Below are 21524 nucleotides of genomic sequence, written 5' to 3'. Positions count from 1 at the left end.
TTGTGAAACCTTCTTTCTTACTTAATAAACCTCTTGTCTAACATTCTGGTCCTACATGAGAGTGCACAGTATCGTTAAATATATTCTTCTGTCCTTTTCTAAGGCCATTCCAAGTGTTCTTTATTATCACTTAACGATCACTTAATGTCCAGAAGGAATCCTTGTCACAAGCTGTAGGACCTCAAAAGAACCACCTTGCAGTTCCAACGTGAATACTCGTGAATCTTTAAGAAAATCACTTGTCAAGTTATAACGTATCAGACACTATAACTGTATAAGAATTATGAAGCCTAGAAACAGAGAAAGAAAGAATAGTTCATCTGGATCACAGGAGAAGGAAAAACAGATGACAGCTTGGCATAAATAGGAGGAATTTGCTGAGTGAGTATGCTAACAGGGGCTGGGGTCAGGCCCCCCAATTTGTGTTCCCTTAAGGTTTTGTGTGACTTGGCCACAATCCATCTACATGGTTTGTTTCTATTCTGTTCCAGGACAGAAGGTTGCCCTCAACTCCAATCCAGCTTCTCATTGTCCATTTATTCTAGGCTCTCTCTTACTTCCCTTTCCCCTCATTCTTCCCCAGGGAGGGGTTGCCATGGAGATGAAATCATAGTAAGCCCGTTGGTAAGAAAGGCAGTGACAGAAGTGGAATGGGAGAGAGTGCATAGAGAAAAATAAAAGATTAAGGCAAAAGGAAAAGACATAGACACAGGTAAGACCTGATACCGTCCAAGGAGGAACTGCACAGGTGATAAGATGCCATAAACAACTTACTTATGGAAATGGGTGGAGACATACTGCCCAGTAAAAGGCACACAGTGGAGGTTCTAAGGCAACAGACATAAGCAAACCCAGGGACCTGAAATATACGTAGACACACAGGAGGGGAGGAGACACACAGTCAGGGGTTGAAAAAGATCATACAGGATTCTGGTGAAAACAGCTTCGCACAGAACTTTGCCGCGAATAACAACAATTCCACGAAAACGTTTATTTATCCTTATATGTAACCTCTTTGAGTCATTCCTATTTCCAAGGAAGGGACCAGTGGGAGGTTATACAGAGGACACCCTTACTTCTATGTTGTTTTTCACTTCCTTTTCTTGCCTGCACACAGAAAGGACCTCCCAAAGACAACCAAAGGCTGGGCTCTTTCTCTTAGACATAACCCTTTTAGTCTCTTGACTATTCCTCCTCCCATCTTTTCAATATTTGGATCTCAAATATTTGGACCTCAAATTTTCTACAATTCCTTCTCTTTCTTGCTCTCTTTTCTTTTCTTTGCATTTATCCCAGGTTATAAGCCATCTTCTTAATGCTCCTTTTGTCTAGCCCACCCTCTTTTCCAATATCTCCCTTCACCTAAAGTCAGACTTGTCCCCACACCCTAGCCAGAAACTTGGCCTCTTCCAATTTCACTCTTCTTTTTCGCTCATTAGCTGCATTCTTACTTGGACCTCTCCATCTTTGGATAAGACAACATCTAATAAAAACAGTAAGAAACAAAGGTTTTCTAAATACAGAAAAATTTTAATGAGTTTTTTTTTTAAATGCAATGTTGAGAAAAGTGAAGATATACACATAAACATGCATTGAGAGAGCCTACAAAATGCACGGCTGAGTAATGCAGAAGACCCAAAGTGCCCCCCCCCCCCCAGAAGTTGATTATGATCTGGCCACGGAGGGGACAAGATAAAAAAAGTTCTGAAGGAAGCCAAAGGATTCTGTTTGTGCGGGAAGAATCGAGAAAGTCTTCATGGAGTCAGAATTTGGAGTAGATCTTGAAAGACGAGTAAGGTAAGAGACAGGTAGACATGAGAGAAGGGCGTTTTGGGAAAATGGAATGGCCTTGGCAGAGGTATGGTGGTAGGAAGCTGGTGTGGAAGGTTGGGTAATAGTGCTTCGACCAGTTGAGCTGAAGAGCAGGATGCCTATAGGAGTCTAGTGAGAGAGAATGCTGGAAAAGCAAGTTCAGGCTACGCTGCTGGAGTCTTTGAATACCACACATGCTATTTTGACTGTAAGCCCTTGGGTGTGGAATGAAGTAAAATCTTATTGCATTTTTTCCTTTTTTTTTTTTTTTTTTACAATACTACCTGTAGTCCGGAGATACCAGACTTATCACTTTTTTTTATTTATTTAAAAAAAAATTTTTTTTAATGTTTATTTTTGAGACAGAGAGAGAGCATGAACGGGGGAGGGTTAGAGAAAGGGAGACACAGAATCCGAAGCAGGCTCCAGGGTCCAAGCTGTCAGCACAAAGCCCGACGCGGGATGAACTCACGGACGGGGAGATCATGACCTGAGCCGAAGTCGGACGCTTCACCGACTGAGCCACCCAGGCGCCCCACTTGTCACTTTTATCTTATATGCTTTGTCCCAACTAAAATATGGTCTCCTCATTCTGTTGCTTTTTCTAATCTCTTCTTTCCATTGCTTCTCTCAACCCCACCCCTGAACTCCAAATTCCGTTGTTTCATTTCACTTTCCTGTCCATTGTTGCAATCAGAAGGCTTTCTGGATAGAAACCAACCTGGGGTGGTTTTGCATTTTCTGTAAACAATCTTCTCTCAGTGCTATTTTCAGAGCAAAGACAAGGTTGAAAATTAGAAAATCCAGGTAGTAGTTCAGTCTATGGTAGTGACCTGCTGTGCTCCCACCGTCTAGGAATTAATTAAGTCATTCAACCTGTGTCTTGGGCCTCTCATTCTAAAAGATGGTCCAAGCTGTTTTATTCTCTGCAATCTCAAGAGTTCCACAAATAGACAGCCTATACAAATATTTAGTGGCTTATTACCATGGAAGAAAGGTGATAAGTTATAGGACTATTTTGACTATTAATGGGGTATTCACTTATCATTCTTCTTTCAAATATACACTTGAAATTTCCATATTTTTAGAAGCTTCCTTGGGTTCATTTAGGTACCTGGTACATATAGGCACATTCAATAAATATCTGAATGAATGAATGAATGAATGAATGAACTTCCAGCTCTAAACACAAAGATACTGGGGAAGGATGACTTTTGCCACTAGATTCTGAGTGGTAACACAGTTGTAATTTGAAAATTTAGAAGCATCCAAAAAGAACTACCTGGCTGTTGTCTTAGGGTATGGCTGAGGAAAGAATTTATTTCTTCCCTTTGACTTAAAAAAAATTTTTTTAATGTTTATTTCTGAGAGAGAGAGACACACAGAGACAGAGTGTGAGTGGGGAAGGGGCAGAGAGAGAGAGAGAGACACAGAATCTGAGGCAGGCTCCAGCCTCCGAGCTGTCAGCACAGAGCCCGACATAGAGTTGGAACTCACAGACCGTGAGATCACGACCTGCGCTGAAGTCGGACACTTAATTGACTGAGCCACCCAGGCATCCCTTCCCTTTGACTTTTTAGTTTCGATTCAGCCCTGCTCCTTTCAGGTACTCAGAGAATGAAGAATTTACTCTTGTCTCATTATTTCCCCTTTGATCTTGACACCTGCAGTCAATACCAAGAAACAAAACAGCCCCAGGAAGACTGGCATGTTCCCACGGCGGAGGACGTGCACCCAACTGCATTCTTCTGTCTCCCACACCTCTACCTCTAAGTACAACCAGTGACAGGACACTGACTTCTGCCGCCGTCTGACTCACTGGTAACAAACTAGTGAGTAGTAAGTAGTAAAGCCACATCCCAAAATAGCTGCGTGCCTCACTGGGGCACCCGAAAGATAAGGAGAACAAAGCCTCTAGTCCAAGTTGTATTGTATTTATCTAATATAAAGAGATGACAGAAGAAAAGCAGGGTGATTCCTCTTCTCAAGAACCACGACCTTTCTCCTGGAAAAAATGAACAAAGTATGGACAAGAGAAAGTAAAGGCCAGAAAGGGCAAGGAGAAAAGTGAGAGTGTAATTTTGCCTTAAATAAATGCACATAGAAATGCCCAGATTTGATCACTGACCACCTGTTAATATTCTAACAATTGCAGAGACTGAGAGAGGTGCCAAAAAAAATTGGAGGGGCGCCTGGCTGGCACAGTGGGAAGAGCATGTGACTCTTGATCTCGGGGTCGTGAGTTCGAGCCCCACGCTGGGAGTAGAGATTACTAAAAAAAATTAAAAAGTAAACTTAAAAAACAAAAGAAATTGGAGTTATGAATTTTTTTCAGTGAAAAAGGGTGGGGCTTCATTATTTTCCCCTTCAATTCTAGAAAGATTACTAACAGATAGTTGGCATGCAACAAAAGGAAGGAGTACTAATTAATTGGATGCAGAATTAATTTAAGTTTAAGTACATCATGTCAGTTTTTTTACCGAAGGTTTTCCTAACCTTTTTCCAATAAGGTTATTTAAAAAAATTCAGAGAGGGGCGCCTGGGTGGCGCAGTCGGCTAAGCGTCCGACTTCAGCCAGGTCACGATCTCGCGGTCCGTGAGTTCGAGCCCCGCGTCGGGCTCTGGGCTGATGGCTCAGAGCCTGGAGCCTGTTTCCGATTCTGTGTCTCCCTCTCTCTCTGCCCCTCGCCCGTTTATGCTCTGTCTCTCTCTGTCCCAAAAATAAATAAACATTGAAAAAAAAAAATAAAATAAAATAAAAAAATTCAGAGAAATACCACAGACCAGCGTTTCTAAATCTAGGTACTATTCTGGGCTTTGTCTTTGGGGCAGTTCTGTGCATTGTATGATGTTTACTAGAATCCTTGGTTTCTGACCACTAGATACCGGTAACATTCTCTTTGCCGCAGTAACAGCAACCAAATATGTCTGCAGAAAATACCAAATGTCCCTGGGGAGCAAAGTCGCTGATGAGTGAGAACCATCATTCCCTTGGAAAATCTCTAATGAGATCCTTGGGTGAAAGACCTCACCTATCTGGAACTCAATTATTTGGAATACTAACTTATTTTATTTTATTATTACTTTTTAATGTTTCTTTTTCGAGAGAGAGACAGAGCACAAGCAGGGGTGGGGCAGAGAGAGAAGGAGGCACAGAATCGGAAGCAGGCTCCAGGCTCTGAGCTGTCAGCACAGAGCCCAATGCGGGGCTCAAACTCACGAACCATGAGATCATGACCCAAGCTGAAGTCGGATGCTTAACCTTAAGCCTGTGCCACCCAGGCACCCCTCTCTCTTTTTAGATCACTGGAAAACATTGCAAACATACAACGCAAAATGTTAATCTCTGATACAGAGCGTAAGTTTTTTACCTGATGCCCAAAGCAGCAACATATTAGAAGAAAATTAGAAGAGATGTCTTATGCCACAGGAGGGGACCCTAACACGCTAATGATAGCAAGAAAAGAGACAAATTATAAAAAGTGAACAAACATATTTAAAAAAATTTTTTAATGTTTATTTTTTGAGAGTGTAAGTGGGGGAGGGGCAGACAGAGAGGTGGACAGAGGAACCGAAGTGGGTTCTGTGTTAACAGCGGCGAGCCTAGTGTGGGGCTCAAACTCACGAACCGTGAGATCACGACCTGAGCCGAAGTTGGATGCTCAATCAATGGAGACGCCCAGGTGCCCCATAAACGTATTTTTTAAAAAGATTTTATTTGGGGGGCGTCTGGGTGGCTCAGTCGGTTGGGCGTCCGACTTCCGCTCAGGTCATGATCTCGCGGTCTGTGAGTTCAGATCCCGCATCGGGCTCTGTGCTGGCAGCTCCGAGCCTGGAGCCTGCTTCGGAATCTGTGTCTCCCTCTCTCTCTGCCCCTCCCCTGCTCATGCTCTGTCTCTCTCGGTCTCAAAAATAAATAAAAACATTTTTTTAAAAATTAAAAAAAAAAAGATTTTATTTTTAAGTAATCTCTCTACCCAACATGGGGCTTGAATTCACAACCCCTAGATCAAGAGTTGCGGGCCCTTCCAACTGAGCTAGCCAGGGGCCCCAAACATAGTTTTGAAAGAACAGCAAGTCAAAAAGCTATTGGTCCTATGTTTGGGATATGTTATCCAGGTCACTTTAAGTCCTTGGCGTCCTACTTCACAAAAGGTGTGACCATGATGATGAAGTATTTGGAAACAAGGTAATGAAGAGAAGCTGAGGGAACTAGGGTTATTTAGCTTAGAGATGAAGACGATGGGTAGAACATGAACGTGTTCTCCAAATATTTGGTGTGCTTCCCCAAATATGTACTTTTCAGTATCCCGAGAGAAGTAGGCATCACATTTATATTACAAATATCATAGAAAGAACTTTCTAGTAATTAGAGATATTGAAAATATAATGAGCTGCTTTGTAACTGTAAGGCAGTAAGTTTCTCATTACTGACTTGCCTCTTGATTTCCAAAGTCATGAATCTATTGCCTGTCTCATCTCTCTACCTGAGTGGCTAAAAGGCAACTTGAGCTAAGCGTAGCCAAGATAGGAGTACTGATTCCTCTTCCAAATCTCCAAATGTTTTCCTTCCTTAGTCTTCTCCATCTTAGTAAACATGATCACCATTCGCCCTATTGCAAAAGCCAAATTGCTAGGGGCTATTCAGGATTTCTCTCCTTCTCACACCTTCCACGTTTCATACAGTGGCAAGTATTGTCAGCTTTACCTCCCAAATATCCCAGATTTTCTTCTACTCTCCCATCTCCACTGCACCACCCTTGTGAAAACCATCATAATTTGTCACTTGCTCTATTGCAATAAGTCCTTCTCCTTTTTTAAAGATTTTATTTACTTTTTAAAAGTAATCTCTACACCTAATGTGGGGCTCAAACTTATGGTCTATGATCCAGGACACTGTTCCATCCATTCATTATTCCCATTTCTGCCTTAAATTTCTCACCTTCTGCTTGTCCTTTCCTATTACCAATGAAAGTCTAAACATTCTTTTATTTTAACGTTTATTTATTATTGAGAGAGAGAGACAGAGCATGAGCATGGGAGGAGCAAAGAGAGAGGGAGAGGCAGAATCCGAAGCAGTCTCCAGGCTGCGAGCTGCCAGCACAGAGCCCGACGCGGCGCTCAAACTCCCAAACCGCGAGATCATGACCTGAGCTGAAGTCGGACGCCCAACCGACTGAGCCACCCAGGCGTCCCATTACCAATGCAATTCTAAAGTACCCGCTTCTGAAATACTCTCATCCTTCCTATACCTCAACTTCTCTAGCGGACTCTGTCAAGGTACTCTCCATTGTCAAATTCTTCCAAAGAGGACTCTATACTTCCTGTTTCTATTTCTTTCTCTCCTATTCAGCATCAACATAGATCAGAATAGCTAGTGGTCTGCATAGAAGTTCGGACCTCTGTATGAAATTACACACCTGCTACTTAGCGATGTCTTTGGTATGACTGAAACTTTTATTTATTTTATGGAAATAGGCTACGGCCTGTGCCTATGGCGACATACTTGTGAGAAGGTATGGTTTCCTTCAAAGAAGTAGACGTTCTTTTATCTGGAGAAAAGAGGTTAAGTCCAGAAAAAGGAAACCAGAGCTCTTACACATATGTACGAGGAAACTGGACCTCGTTCCCTGAGACTTTGAGTTTGATGTGTTTGAGGACCCTCCCAAGAGGTACAAGGGACAGTTGGCCTCTGATAAATGGAACGAGGCCAAGAGCTTCTCAGGAAGATAAGTCTTCAGTGAACCACTTCACTGAAAGAGAAGTATGTATTAAAAAAAATTTTTTAAGGTTTATTTTTTGAGAAAGACAGAGCGCGAGTGGGGGAGGGGCAGAGAGAGAGGGAGACCCCGAATCGGAAGCAGGCTCCAGGCTCTGAACTGTCAGCACAGAGCCCAACGCGGGGCTCGAACCCACTAGTCAAGAGAACATGACCTGAGCCCAAGACAGCCGCTTAACTGACTGAGCCACCCAGGCGCCCCAAGAGAAATATCTATTAATCGTAAGTTGCAATCTTCTTTTTTTCTTTTTTTCGTTCCTCGTCTTTGGAAAGTCTTGCTATGACATTCCAGGCTTATCTGAGCTGTTTTAAGTTTTGGAGTATAGGGACAGGATTAGAGCAAAAGAAAAGCACTCTGCCCTCCTTGTGCTCCTTCCTTGAGGCTACCAAGATGGTAGGTACAGTCTTTAGCAATAATTTCCAAAGGAAAAAACGTTTTTTTGCTTGAAGGTTCAAGCACTCTTCCCCACATTCCACTGCAACCTCTCTGTTGAAGCTTCGGGTGCAAAAGACATGAATAACCTAATGTAAAACCAGTGACCTTCCTAGCTATCGTCCAATGCATACTCTTTTCATCATTAAAAAAAAAATAATAATGATTATTTATTTAATTTTATTTTTAGGTTTATTAGAGAGAGGACAGGAGGGGCAGAGAGAGAGAGAGAGAAGAAATCCCAAGCAGGCTCCACATTGTCAGCACAGAGCCTCACGTGGGGCTTGAACTCACGAATCATGAGATCATGACCCGAGCAGAAACCAAGAGTCAGACGTTTAACTGACTGAGCCACCCAGGCACCCCTAATGTCTATTTATTTTTGAGAGAGAGAGTGCACAAGCTGGGGAGGGGCAGAGAGAGAGGGAGACAGAGGATATGAAGCAGGCTCTACACTGTCAGTTCAGAGCCCAACACGGGGCTCAAACTCACAAACCATGAGATCATGACCTGAGCCAAAGTCCGATGCTCCACTGACTGAGCCACCCAGGTGCCTCCTTCTTTTCATCATTTAAACTGTTAATGAGCCCCACCCCCCACAACCTCAATCTCTCTCAGCTCTCATACCATTTTCTAGGTAGTCTTCAACTTTTCTACTTTCTACTTTTTTTCTTTCTCCATTGGGCTCTTCTTCAATGACTCTTAAACATCAGGTTCATCTTTGAACCGATTCTCAAGTGGTCTCAACCTCACTCACAGAAGGGACTTCAAAATTTGGCTTTTACTCCAAACGTTCTTTTGATTTCCATAGCAAATTTGTAATTGCCTGCTGTGAATCTCCACCTGGATACCCTGTAAGTACCTCAAGTTCAGTATGCTCAAAACAGATCTTCCAAATCTGCTTCTGCTTTTCCTCCCCTAATTGATTTCTCCACTTTGATTAATGAAGTTACCATTAATGGTTAATGAAGTTAATGTTAGTTCTTAAACTAAAATTTCTGATGTTTCTGTCTCCTTCACTTTCCAACTGTCAAGTACTTTTAAGTCTGCTTTAAAAAAATGTCCCTAGGGGCGCCTGGGTGGCTCAGTTTGTTGAACACCTAATTTCCACTCAAGTCATGATCTTGCGGTTCATGAGTTCGAGCCCCACGTCAGGCTCTGTGCTGACAGCTCTCTCCCCCTCTCTCTCTACTGTCCCCCTCTCTCTCTACCCTTCCCCTGCTCATGTTCTGTTTCTCTCTCTCGGCAATATTAAAAAAAAAAGAAAGAAAAAGTTTTAAAAAATGTCCCTCAATACTGGCCTAGTTATTGATAAGATCAAAGTTTATTTTGAAAATGGTGCCGTTACAACTGGATATCCATGAACATAAAAATGAAGTTGAATCCCTTCCTCACTTAAAAATTAATTCAAAATGGTTCACAAATCTAAATATAAACACTTTTGACTTGGGTTAGACAAAGCTTTTTGTGTTATAATATCAGAAGTACAAGTAAGGAAAGAAAAATTTGATAAAGTGAACTGCATCAACATAAAACTTTTGTGTTTCAAAGAATACCATCAAAAACAAAACACCAAAGAATACCATCAAGAAAGTGAAAGAACAACCTATACAATGAGAAACTATAATTCATATATCTGATAAAGAACATAAACGGAATATACAAGAGATTACAACTCGGGGCACCTGGCAGGCTCAGTCAGTAGACCATGCGACTTGTGATCTCTTGGGGTTGTGAGTTCAAGTCCCACACTGGGCACAGAGCTCACCAAAAAGAAAAAGAAAGAAAAAGAAAAAAAAGAATTTACAACTCAACAAAAGATAATCCAATTAAAAATGTGCAAAGGACTTGAACAGACATGCCTTCAAAGAAGATGCACCAATGGCCAATAAGCAAGAAACATCTTTAGTCTTTGAGGGAATGCAAATTAAACTCATATTGAGATGCCAATTTATATGCACTAGAACAGCTATAATAAAAATGACAAAATAACAATTGTTCCAAGGATATGGAGAAATGAGGATCCTCGCATATGGCTGTTGTATATGTAAAATGGTGCACTGCTTTGGAAAATAATTAAACGCAGAATTACTGTATGACCTAGCGATTTCACTCCAATGTAAATACCCAAGGGAATTGAAAACCTATGTCCACAGAAAAACTTGCACATGAATGTTCATAACAGGGGCGCCTGAATGGCTCAGTTGGTTAAGTGTCTGACTCTGGATCTCAGCTCAGCCATGATCTCATGGTTTGTGAGATTGAGCCCCGCATCAGGCTCTGTGCTGACAGCCCAGAGCCTGCTTGGGATTCTCCCTCTCCCCCTCTGCCCCATTCCCTGCTTGCCATATACTCTCTCTCTCTCTCTGAAAATAAAAAAAAATATAATAATGTTCATAACAGTATCATTCATAAGAGTCAAAAATGGAAAAAAAAAAACCCAAGTGTTCATTAAGCTATCAATGGATAAACACGTGCAGGATTATCATCGTATAATCAAATATTATTTGTCCACAGAAAGGAAAGAAGTACATGTTACAACATGGATGAGCCTTGAAATATGCTAAGTCAAAGAGGCCAGTCCCAAAAGGTCTTGTACTTTATGGTTCCATTCATGAAATGTCCAGTATGGGCAAATCTAGAGAGACAGAAAGTACCTTAGTGGTTGCCAAGGGCTGGGAGAGGTTAAGGAGGAATGCAGAAAGACTGCTAATGGTTGTGGGGCCCCTTTGGGGGTGATGAAATGTTCTCACATTGATTAATGGTTGTGAATCTCTGGGAACATACTAAAAACCCTTGAATTGTAACACTTTTTTTTAAGTAGGTGAATTATATGCTATGAACTGTATCTCAATCAAGCTGTTATATTTAAAAAAAAATAAAAAAGATCCCTCAAATCTGTCTTCTATTCCCCACGCTCATAGTCAGTCACTGCTTCAATTTGCAGTGAATACCAACTGGTCCCATTTTCTTCAATTTCCCCAGGTATAATCATATACTTCATTATCACTATAATCGCCTTTTTAAAATACAGATCTGTTCTCAGCAAAACCTGTATCATGCAAGTTATAAAGAGTAAACCTTATAAACATGACCACAAAAAATTAAAACTTTCCATTTTTTTAAGTTTATTGATTTATTTTGGGAGGGGGTGAAAGCTGGAGAGTAGCAGAGAGAGAGAAAGAGAGACAATCCCAAGCGGGCTCCGCACTGCCAGCAGGTAGCCCGGTGTGGGGCCTGAACCCAAGAACCGTGAGATCATAACCTGAGCCAAAATCAAGAGTTGGGTGCTCAACCAACTGAGCCACCCAGGTGCCCCTAAAATTAAAATTCTCTATGTGATAAAACATGATCAAATTAAAAAAAAAAAACTGGGGCACCTGGGTGGCTCAGTTAGTTAAGCATCCGACTTGTCTCAGATCATGACCTCATGGCTGGCGGCTTTGAGCCCTGCATCAGCCTGGATAGGGTCAGTGCGCACCCTGCTTGGGATTCTCTCTCCCCTCTCTCTGCCCCTCCCTGACTTGCTCTTTCTCTCTCTCTCTCAAAATAAATAAATTAATTAATTAAAATAAATTAAGGGGCCCCTGGATGGCTCAGTTGGTTAAGCGTCCGACTTCGGCTCAGGTCATGATCTCACCGTTCAGGAGTTCGAGCCCCCGTATCGAGCTCTGTGCTGACAGCTCAGAGCCTGGAGCCTGCTTCTGATTCTGTGTCTCCCTCCCTCTCTCTCTCTCTCTCTCTCTGCCCCTCCCCTGCTCGCACTCTCTCTTGCTCAAAAATGAATAAACATAAAAAAATTAAAACTAAATAAATAAATAAATAAAATTTAAAAAAATTGGCAAAGAAGTGTGCAACTCATATGACAAAGGCTTAATTTTCATAATATACAAAGAGCTCTTTCATAGCAATAAAAGAAAGTGAACAATGAAAGACAATAACAGGCCAAGCACAGGAACAAGCACGTGTACAGGAAGATTCAGTAATGGCCAAAACAAAAAGACATCCAAACTTAGGAACAAAACAAATGAAAAGAAAAAGGGTTTTGTTTTTGCTTTTGTTCTCCCTACCGAGATTGTTAAAAACTACGATGACTGACAATCCCCAGGCCTGGCTAAGGTTTTGGAGAATAGACACTTGCAGGGTGCCTGTCTGTGCTGACAGCATGAAGCCTGCTTGGGATTCTGTCTCCCTCTCTCTGCCCCTCCCCTACCTGTGCTCTCTCTCTCTCTCAAAAAACAATAAACATTTAAAAAATTAAAAAAAAAAAAAGAAAATAGACACTTGCAATACATGTAAAGTTTGTAAACATTCATTTTATTATTTTTTTTTAAATGTTTATTTATTATTTCGAGAAAGAGAAGGAGAACGTGCGTGGGAGCCGGGGAGGGGAGAAGAGAGAGGGAGACAGAAGATCTGAAGCAGCCTCTGCACTGTTAGTGCGAATCCCGATGGGGGGCTTGAACTCATGAACTGTAAGATCATGACCTGAGCCAAAGTCGGACGCTTTACCAACTAAACCACCGAAGCGCCCCTGTATATGTTGTTTATTTTTGAGAGAGAGAGAGTGACAGAGTGTGAGTAGGGGAGAGGCAGGGAGAGAGGGAGACACAGAATCTGAAGCAGGCTCCAGGTTCTGAGCTGTCAGCACAGTAGAGCACACAACTCTTAATCTCAGGGTCCTGAGTTCAAGCCCTACATTGGGTGTGGAGCCACCTTAAAAAAAAAAAATGTTACCTATAATCTCACCTTGCACTATATATTCTCCCTAACACACCAGTCACAACTACATCGATATTATTTTCAATTCCCCAGGAAACACCAAGCTCTCTTGCACCTTAGGGCTGTCTATATATGTTCCCTCTGCCAAGAATGCTTTTTTCTCCCATGGCTAGCATATTTTTTTTTAGGTCCCAGGTTCCATGTCACTACTGAGAAAGGACTTCCCTACTCACTCTTCCTAAAGAAGACCCTTCTCTGTTAATTTGTTTTAAGTGCTTGTTGTTTCCTTCAATGCCCGGCTTGGTATCTGCCGTAGAGTAGGCTCTCAATAACTGCAGAAAGAATAAACAGTATAGATATCAATAAAATACTATGTCCTTATTAAAAAGAATAAAGTATAAGTATATATATGGACTTGAAAACTTGTCTAGGTAGGGGCGCCTGGGTGGCTCAGTTGGTTAAGCATCCAGCTGCAGCCCAGGTCATGATCTAGCGGTTCATGAGTTCGAGCCCAGAGTGCAGCTCTGTGCTGACAGCTTGGAGCTGGGAACCTGCTTGGGATTCTGTGTCTCCCTCTCTCTCTGCCCCTTACCTGCTTGCACTCTGTCTCTCTCTCTTGAAAATAAACATAAAAAAAAAAAAAATGGTTTTAAAAAAAGAAAAAAGGAAACATGTCTAGGTATATGCTTCTTCCCTGTATATATATATTTTAATGTTTTATTTACTTATTTATTTTTAAATTTTTTTTTTAACGTTTATTTATTTTTGAGACAGAGAGAGACAGAGCACGAACAGGGGAGGGGCAGAGAGAGAGGGAGACACAGAACCCAAAGCAGGTTCCAGGCTCTGAGCCATCAGTTCAGAGCCCGACGCGGGGCTCGAACCCACAGACCGCGAGATCGTGACCTGAGTTGAAGTCGGACGCTTAACCGACTGAGCCACCCAGGAGCCCCTTTATTTATTTATTTTGAGAGAGAGCATGCACATACTCGTGCACAGGAGCACAAGTGGGGGAGGGGCAGAGAGACAGAATCCCAAGCAGGTTCCATGCTGTCAGCATAGAGCCCGTCTCAGGACTCCGACCTGCAAACCGTGAGATCATCACGGTAAACCGAAATCAAGAGTCGGACGCTTAACCAACTAAGCCACCCAGGCGCCTCTCTCTACTGTATATTTTACCTTTTTTTCTTTTTTTTTCCAGGTAAGCTCTATGCCCAGCACAGGGCTCAAATTCACAGCTCTGAGATCAAGATCACATGCTCTACTGACTGAGCCAGCCAGGTGCCCTTCTTCACTGTGTATTTTTAAAATAACGTATGTTCATTTTTGTAAATGTATTTTTTTACTTAAAAATATGAAAAGCAAAAAGTGAAAGACACACTGCATTCCTGTTCAATTTCAAGATTAACAAGGGTTAAACTTTGGGGGTGTAATACACAACACATGAGCACACATATACATACACACGTTATAGACGAATGCATACCCATGCTTTCTGCTTGTCTAGATGTACGATTTTTAGAACGGTTTCTATAAATACATATACCATCTTACCACTCGGGTATTTTTTAACAACATACCAAAAACATTCTTTTTGTATCAGTGCATTTCGATATGCTACACAGTAGCCCATAATATGGTAGGGGACACCACAATTTATCGTTCCTTTAGGATGCACTTCTATCGCAAATAAGTCTGCAATAAACATCTTTGTGCATTTATACTATGAACGTCTCTCAGAGAATCTTATAGGAAAAGTTTATAGATACGACATTGTTATCTCAAAGGTAGATACAGATTTTTTAAAAAGTTTTGAAGCGTATTTATTTTGAGAGAGAGGTAGAGCACGCACATATGCTTGGGAGTGGGAGAGGAGCAGAGAGAAAGGGTGACAGAGAAGATGCCAAGCAGGGATCTGTGCTGTTAGCAGAGAGCCCGGTGGAGGGCTTGAGCCCACAAACCGCCAGATCATGACCTGAGCCGGAATCAAGAGTCAGATGCTTAACTGACTGAGCCACCCAGGTGTCCCTTAAAGGTAGATATACTTTAAATTCTGAATAGAATTGCTAGATTTCCCTTTCCTAAAGTCCTGATTCTTATTCCCACCACATCCATAAAGAGTGTCTTGTTATATCCCCGCCAAAACTAAATATTGATCATTCTTTTAAATTTGTCTCGTCTCGTAGGTAAAAATAGGATATCATTTCTATGTTGAATATTATTAGTGAAGTAGGATATAGTTACATATGCTCACGTTTTTGTTGCAGTTGATCATGTTTGTATGATCTGCCTCCTCATAGAAGATACTTATTACTTCCAAAAAGGCAGTGGCCAAAAGCATGGTTAGAATGATCTCCTTTCTGGGGTGCCTGGGTGGCTCAGTCAGTGGAGCATCGGGACTCTTGACTGTGGCTCAGATTATGATCTCAAGGTTTGTGAGACTGAGCCCTGCGTCAACCTCTGTGTTGACAGCACAGAGCCTGCTTGGGATTCTCTCACTCCCTCTCTTCTGCCCATACCCTGCTGGTGCGTGCACGCGCTCTCTCTCTTTCAAAATAAATAAACATAGGGGCGCCTGGGTGGCTCAGTCGGTTAGGCGGCCGACTTCAGCTCAGGTCACGAACTCGCGGTCCGTGAGTTCGAGCCCGGCGTCGGGCTCCGTGCTGACAGCTCAGAGCCTGGAGCCTGCTTCCGATTCTGTGTCTCCCTCTCTCTGACCCTTCCCCGTTCATGCTCTGTCTCTTTCTGTCTCAAAAATAAATAAACATTAAAAAAAAAATTAAAAATAAATAAATAAATAAATAAATAAATAAATAAATAAACAAACAAACATAAAAGACAGGAATGATCTCATTCTTAGGAATGAATGAGATAGATAAACACATGCACATGTGCACAGGAAAAATATGGAGCATTATACGAAATGGTTAACTCTAGTGAGTGGGATTATAGAGGCCATTTGCTTTATCTGATGTATATTTTTGTGGAACAAATGAAGAGAGAAAAAAAAGAATAGGTGTGCTTTGTTTGGTAGTAAAAAATAATAGTGAAAAATATTTTTAAACAGAACTAATTGTATCACTGGTTGTACTCAAACCTCTTCAATGACTGCTGCCTACAATATAAAATTCATATTGATTAATGAAGCACTCAAAACCCTCCACCATTGACTTTATTTCCAGCCTCCTCATTCACTCCTATCTAATCGGGTCACACAGACTACCTTTATGCTCTTTGTGTTATATTTTCTCTGTCTGGAACATGGTTATTTACCGTATCCGCCAGTAGCCATCCCTTCAAGGCCCAGCTCAAATGTCCCTCCACTTGTGCTCTTTCCAATGCCCAGAAACAATAATCTCTCTGGAGTACTTACACAGAACTTTTTTTTTTTTTTGACAGTTACAGTTCCATTATGGGACTATCCACAACCTTGTTATGTTTTAAAATTGAATATACACATTAATTTCTTTAGTTTCCCTTTGTTTTCTCCCAGCACTCAGTACAGGGCCTAGAATTATAAAGGAGCCCTCGTGTGGGGCAGAATGGCAATAGGCCATGTCACTACTGAATTATCAGACTTATGAGAGATGGAAACACGGGAGACTTAAAAGACTCATCAACTCCCATGATGACACCACATGACTGTGCAGAACGTGTCTGCACGCCCCATGTCACCATGCACAACAGAGTTATGTGAATAAACTCCCCCCACACCCTCAGCAGTGCATGACTTCCGGTCTTGCATGGGGGACTTGGGGAAGAAATACAAAATTCAGGCAGAAGGAAGGGCGTGGTAGTGACCAGGAAGGTTTCCTCTTTGAGAAGATAAGTTGAGAAAGACCTGAAGGCCTGACAATTTAGGAGGGAGAGAGATAGGAGAAAATAGTGTTCTAGGTTGAGGGTACCGTGTGAGAAAGAGCTCGAAGGATAGAGTATGGTATGTTTGTGAACCTGCCAAAATGTCTGCATGGCTGAGGTGTAGAGGGCCAAGGAAATGAGAAGAGGCCGGGAAGTTAAGTAGGGATCGTATCACAAAAGGCTTAATATGCTAGGTGAAGGAGTTTGGACTTTATTCTGAGTACCACAAAGACAGCTAGCAGGTTCAGCACTCTAATAACATGAACACAAATTTTAGAAAGATTACTAAGATTACTAAAACTAGTTAGGGGCTTTCATACTAACAGAGGGTGATGCCTGGAAGGTGGGCTCAGAATATCAGGTAAAGATTGGGAGCCTGGCTGGCTCGGTCAAAGGAGCACGCGACTCTTGATCTCGGGGTTGTGGTTCAAGCCCCACACTGGATGTAGAGATTACTTAAATAAATCTTACATGGGCGCCTGGGTGGCTCAGTCAGTCAAGCGTCCGACTTCAGCTCAGGTCGTGATCAGGTCAGTGAATTCAAGCCCTGAGTCGGGCTCTGTGCGGACAGCTCAGAGCCTGGAGCCTGGAGCCTGGAGCCTGCTTCGGATTCTGTGTCTCCCTCTCTCTCTGCTCCTCCCCAACCCATGCTCTGTCTCTCTCTCTGTCTCTCAAAAATGAATAAACATTAAAAAAAAATTTTTTTTTAGGGGCACCTGGGTGGCTCAGTCGGTTAAGCATCCGACTTCGGCTCAGGTCATGATCTCACAGTTCGTGAGTTCGAGCCCCGCATCGGGCTCTGTGCTGACAGCTCAGAGCCTGGAGCCTGCTTCACATTCTGTGTCTCCCTCTCTCTCTGCCCCTTCCCTGCTCACGCTGTGTCTCTCTCTGTCTCAAAAATAAACATTAAAAAAAATTTTTTTAAATTTGTTTTTAAATAAATGAAATCTAAAAAAAAAAAGAATATCAGGCACGAAAGGACTTAATACGTACATCTGATGTAAACCTCTATTTTCAAGTAAATTTCCCTGAGAGGCAGATGGTATGATTACTTGTTCGATTTTGTTTTTCCTAAACTACAGACAACAAAAATAATCCATAGAAATAGTTGTGACAAAGCAGGAAAAATAATACAGAACCTGACCTGGGGGTGTTTATTCAATAAACATTTACTGATCAACTATTATATATTGAGTCTTTGGCACTAATCTCTGTATACCCATAGAGATGTGTTATGGATTAAAGCCACTGTAAGCTTCTAGACATGTCCTATCTGATCATGGAGAAAACCCTTTCTGAGAGCTGGTGACCCTCCTCGTAGAAGAAAGCCTTTTAGAAAATATTTCAGCTAATCTCAGTTTGTTTCTCCACAACAAAGGCAACTTGGTTACATATTCATTAGAGATCAGGTGCTGACTAACTTGACATTTACTGTCCTTTAGCATTCACGGCCTTGAATCCCATTGGTTTTGGAAGAATAACCTCACGTTTAGCCACTACAAGGAGCCTGTGCAGACTGACCTTTCCCTGTCTCTCTCTCCCTCACTGGGAAGAACTATACTTCTTCAGGCCTGTCACAGTTTCACCAAGGGGATTATCTCATGTCTGGGGCATGTTTATTTTCATCTCTAATTGTTCCATATCACTTTCCTTCTCCTTTATCACTGCCACTTTGGAGCCATAGATAACATATTACAACCTAAGAACAAAAAACATTTGGAATGTTTGGTACTCAGACAGGGAGAGGTGTCTGGGAGGGAGCATAGGCAAGAAAAGGGGAAAGGTAAGGTGTGCTGACACTCCCTGGCAGTAGGCATGGGAAACCCCACCTGCAAAGTCCTGGAGACAATGGCTCTTGCTTAAGAATCAGAGTCAGGGGCGCGTGGGTGGCTCAGCCGGTTAAATGTCCGACGCTTGATTTGGCTCGGGCCATGATCTCATGGTTCCTGAGTTTGAACCCCATGTCAGGCTCCGTACTGACAGCACTGGGCCTGCTTGGGATTCCCTCTCCCTCTCTCTCTGCCCCTCTGCCACTTGTGTTTGCTCTCACTCTCTCTCAAAATACATAAATAAACTTAACAAAATAAAAAAAATAAATAAATAAAGAGAGAGTCAGAGCCCGGTTCTGGAAACTGCAAAAATTACATAATCTGTAAGGTCTCTTCCAATTTAAAAAATTTACAATTCTCATTGTAAGACTTCACCAACATGTCTATTCATCAGATTGATCGGTAAAGAGAAATAAATCATTCTCCACTGAAGTTAGGACTGAGGACTCGAGCCTCAGAAAAATCTTGGAATAGTAGAAGGTAAATTTCTGGGATTTCCTACAGTTCCCGCAGTAGAGTCCTGTAAAAGTTATCTAAAGCATTAACAACCCTCCGCCTCTAACTTTTGGCTCCTCTGCCAATATAATCGTCAGTAGGACAAAATTACAGGCATACCTTTTTTTTTTTTTTTAAATTGCATTTTGCTTTATTGTGCTTTGAAGATATTGTGTTTTTTATAAACTGACGGTTTGTGGCAACAGTGCGTTGAACAAGTCTATTGGCACCATTTTTCCAACAGCATTTGCTCCCTTTATATCTCTGTCACATTTGGTAATTCTCACAATATTTCAAAATTTGTCGTTATTACCATACTTCTTTTGGTGACCTGTGATCGGTGATCTTTGATATTACTACTGTAATTGTTCTGGGGTGCCCCAAACCGCGCCGTATAAGATGGTGAACTTAATGGATAAATGTGCGCGTCCTGACTTGCTCCACCGACTGACCATTCCCCCAACTCTCTCCTTCTCCTTGGGCCTCCCTATTCCCCAAGACACAAATTCCCCAAGACACGACAATATTGAAATTAAGCCACTTGATAACCCTACAATAGTCTCTAATTGTTCAAGTGAAAGGAAGAGTTGCACGTCTCTCACTTTAAATCAAAAGCTAGCAATGGCGAAGCTTAGTGAGGAAGGCATGTTCAAACTTCAGACAGGCTTCTTACATCAAAGGGTTATAAATGCAGAGGAAAAATTCTCGGAAATGAAAAGGAAATGGAAAGTGCTACTCCAGTGAACACAGAAATGACAAGGAAATGAAACAGCCTTCTTGCTGATAATGGAAAAAGTTTTAGTGGTCTGGATAGAGGATCAAACCAGCCATCACATTTCCTTAAGCCAAAGCCTAATCCAGAGCAAGGCCCTAAGTCTCTTCAATCCGATGAAGGCTGAGAGAGGCGAGGAAGCCGCAGAAGAAAAGTGTGAAGCCGGCAGAGGTTGGTTCAGGGGGTTTAGGGGAAGAAGTCATCTCTATAACATAAAAGTGCACGGTGAGGCAGCAAGTGCTAACGTAGAAGCTGCAGCAACTTGTCCAGAAGATCTAGCTCGGATAATTCATGAAGGCGGCCACGCTAAACAGCCAACCGATCTTCGGTGTAGACAGACGGCCTTCTACGCAGAGAAGATGCCACCTAGGACTTTCAGAGCTACAGAGGAGAAGTCGGTGCCTGGCCTCGAAGTTTCAGAGGACAGGCTGACTCTCTTGCAAGGGGTAATGCGGCTGGTGACTAAGCTGCAGCCAGTGCTCGTGCACATTCTGGAAGTCCCAGGGCCTCAAGAATTCTGCTAACTCGACTCTGCCTGTGCTCTGTAACTGGAAGAGCAAAGCCTGGACGACAGCACGTCTGTTTACGACATGGTTTGCTGAATATTTTACCCGCCGCTGAGACCTACTGCTCAGAAGAAAAGTCTTCTTTCCAAACACGACTGCTCATTGACAACGCACCCGGTCACCCAGGAGCTCCGACGGAGATGTCCGACGAGATTCCTGCTGTTTTCATGCCTGCTAGCACAACAGCCATTCTGCAGGGTGCGGATCGAAGAATAGGTCTACTTCAAGTCTTATTTAAGAAATACATTTTGGGGGCACCTGGGTGGCTCAGTCGGTTGAGCGTCCGACTTTGGCTCAGGTCACGATCTCGCGGTCCATGAGTTCGAGCCCTGCGTCAGGCTCCGTGCTGACAGCTCAGAGCCTGGAGCCTGCTTCTGATTCTGTGTCTCCCTCTCTCTCTGCCCCTCCCCTGTTCATGCTCTGTCTCTCTCTGTCTCAAAAACAAATAAAACATTTAAAAAAAGAAATACATTTTGTGGGGCACCTGGGTGGCTCAGTCGGTTAAGCGTCCGACTTCGGCTCAGGTCATGATCTCATGGTTTTTGGGTTCGAGCCCCGCGTCGGGCTCTGTGCTGGCAGCTCAGAGCCTGGAGCCTGCTTCAGATTCTGTGTCCCCCTCTCTCTCCGCCCCACCCCTGCCTGTGCTCTGTCTCTCTCTGTCTTTCAAAAATGAATAAACATTAAAAAAAGTAAAAGAAAAAAGAAATACATTTCATGAGGCTTTAGCTAGCATAGACAGTGATTCTTCTGATGGATCTTGGCAAAGTAAATTGAAAACCTTCTGGAAGGGATTTACCATTTTAGATGCCATTAAGAACATCTGTGATTCATGGGAAAGGGGTGAAGTATCAGCGTGAACAGGAGTTTGGAAGATGGTGATTCCAAATCTCTTTGATGACTTTGAGAAGTTCAAGCCCTCGGTGGAGAAGGACCTGCAGGTGTGGTAGAAACAGCAAGAGAACTACATCGGAAGTGGAGCCTGAAGCTGCGACCGAGTTGCTGGAATCTCAAGATAAACCTTGAACAGATGAGGAGTTGCCTCTCGCGGATGAGCAAAGAAAGTGGTTTCTCGAGATGGCATCTACTCCTGTTGAAGACGCTGTGAAGCCTGTCGAAATGACCACAACCGATTTCGAACATTACATATATCTTAGCTGATAGAGCAGCAGCAGGGTGTGAGAGGACTGGTTCCAATTTTGAAAGAAGTTGTACTGTGGGTGAAATGTTATCAAACGGGCATCGCATGCTCCAGAGCAAT

At 42.5% G+C, this 21524-nt stretch overlaps 1 long non-coding RNA gene across 3 annotated transcripts in view; it reads right to left on the bottom strand.

Annotated features, from left to right (window-relative positions):
* The window catches only part of LOC115518221, a 52715-nt gene that overhangs the window by 15693 nt on the left and 15498 nt on the right, over positions 1–21524 (bottom strand). For 2 of the 3 annotated variants that reach the window (XR_003970196.1, XR_003970195.1), the window contains exon 3: positions 20909–21374. The exons of the other annotated variant lie outside the window; for it this stretch is intronic. This is a non-coding gene — a long non-coding RNA (uncharacterized LOC115518221). Of the gene's footprint in view, positions 1–20908; positions 21375–21524 lie in introns of those variants that run through there. 3 annotated transcript variants of the gene reach the window in all.

This window comes from Lynx canadensis, chromosome B4 (assembly GCF_007474595.2).
Source record: "Lynx canadensis isolate LIC74 chromosome B4, mLynCan4.pri.v2, whole genome shotgun sequence".
Taxonomy (NCBI): domain Eukaryota; kingdom Metazoa; phylum Chordata; class Mammalia; order Carnivora; family Felidae; genus Lynx; species Lynx canadensis.
This window is presented reverse-complemented; position numbering and strand designations above follow the sequence as displayed.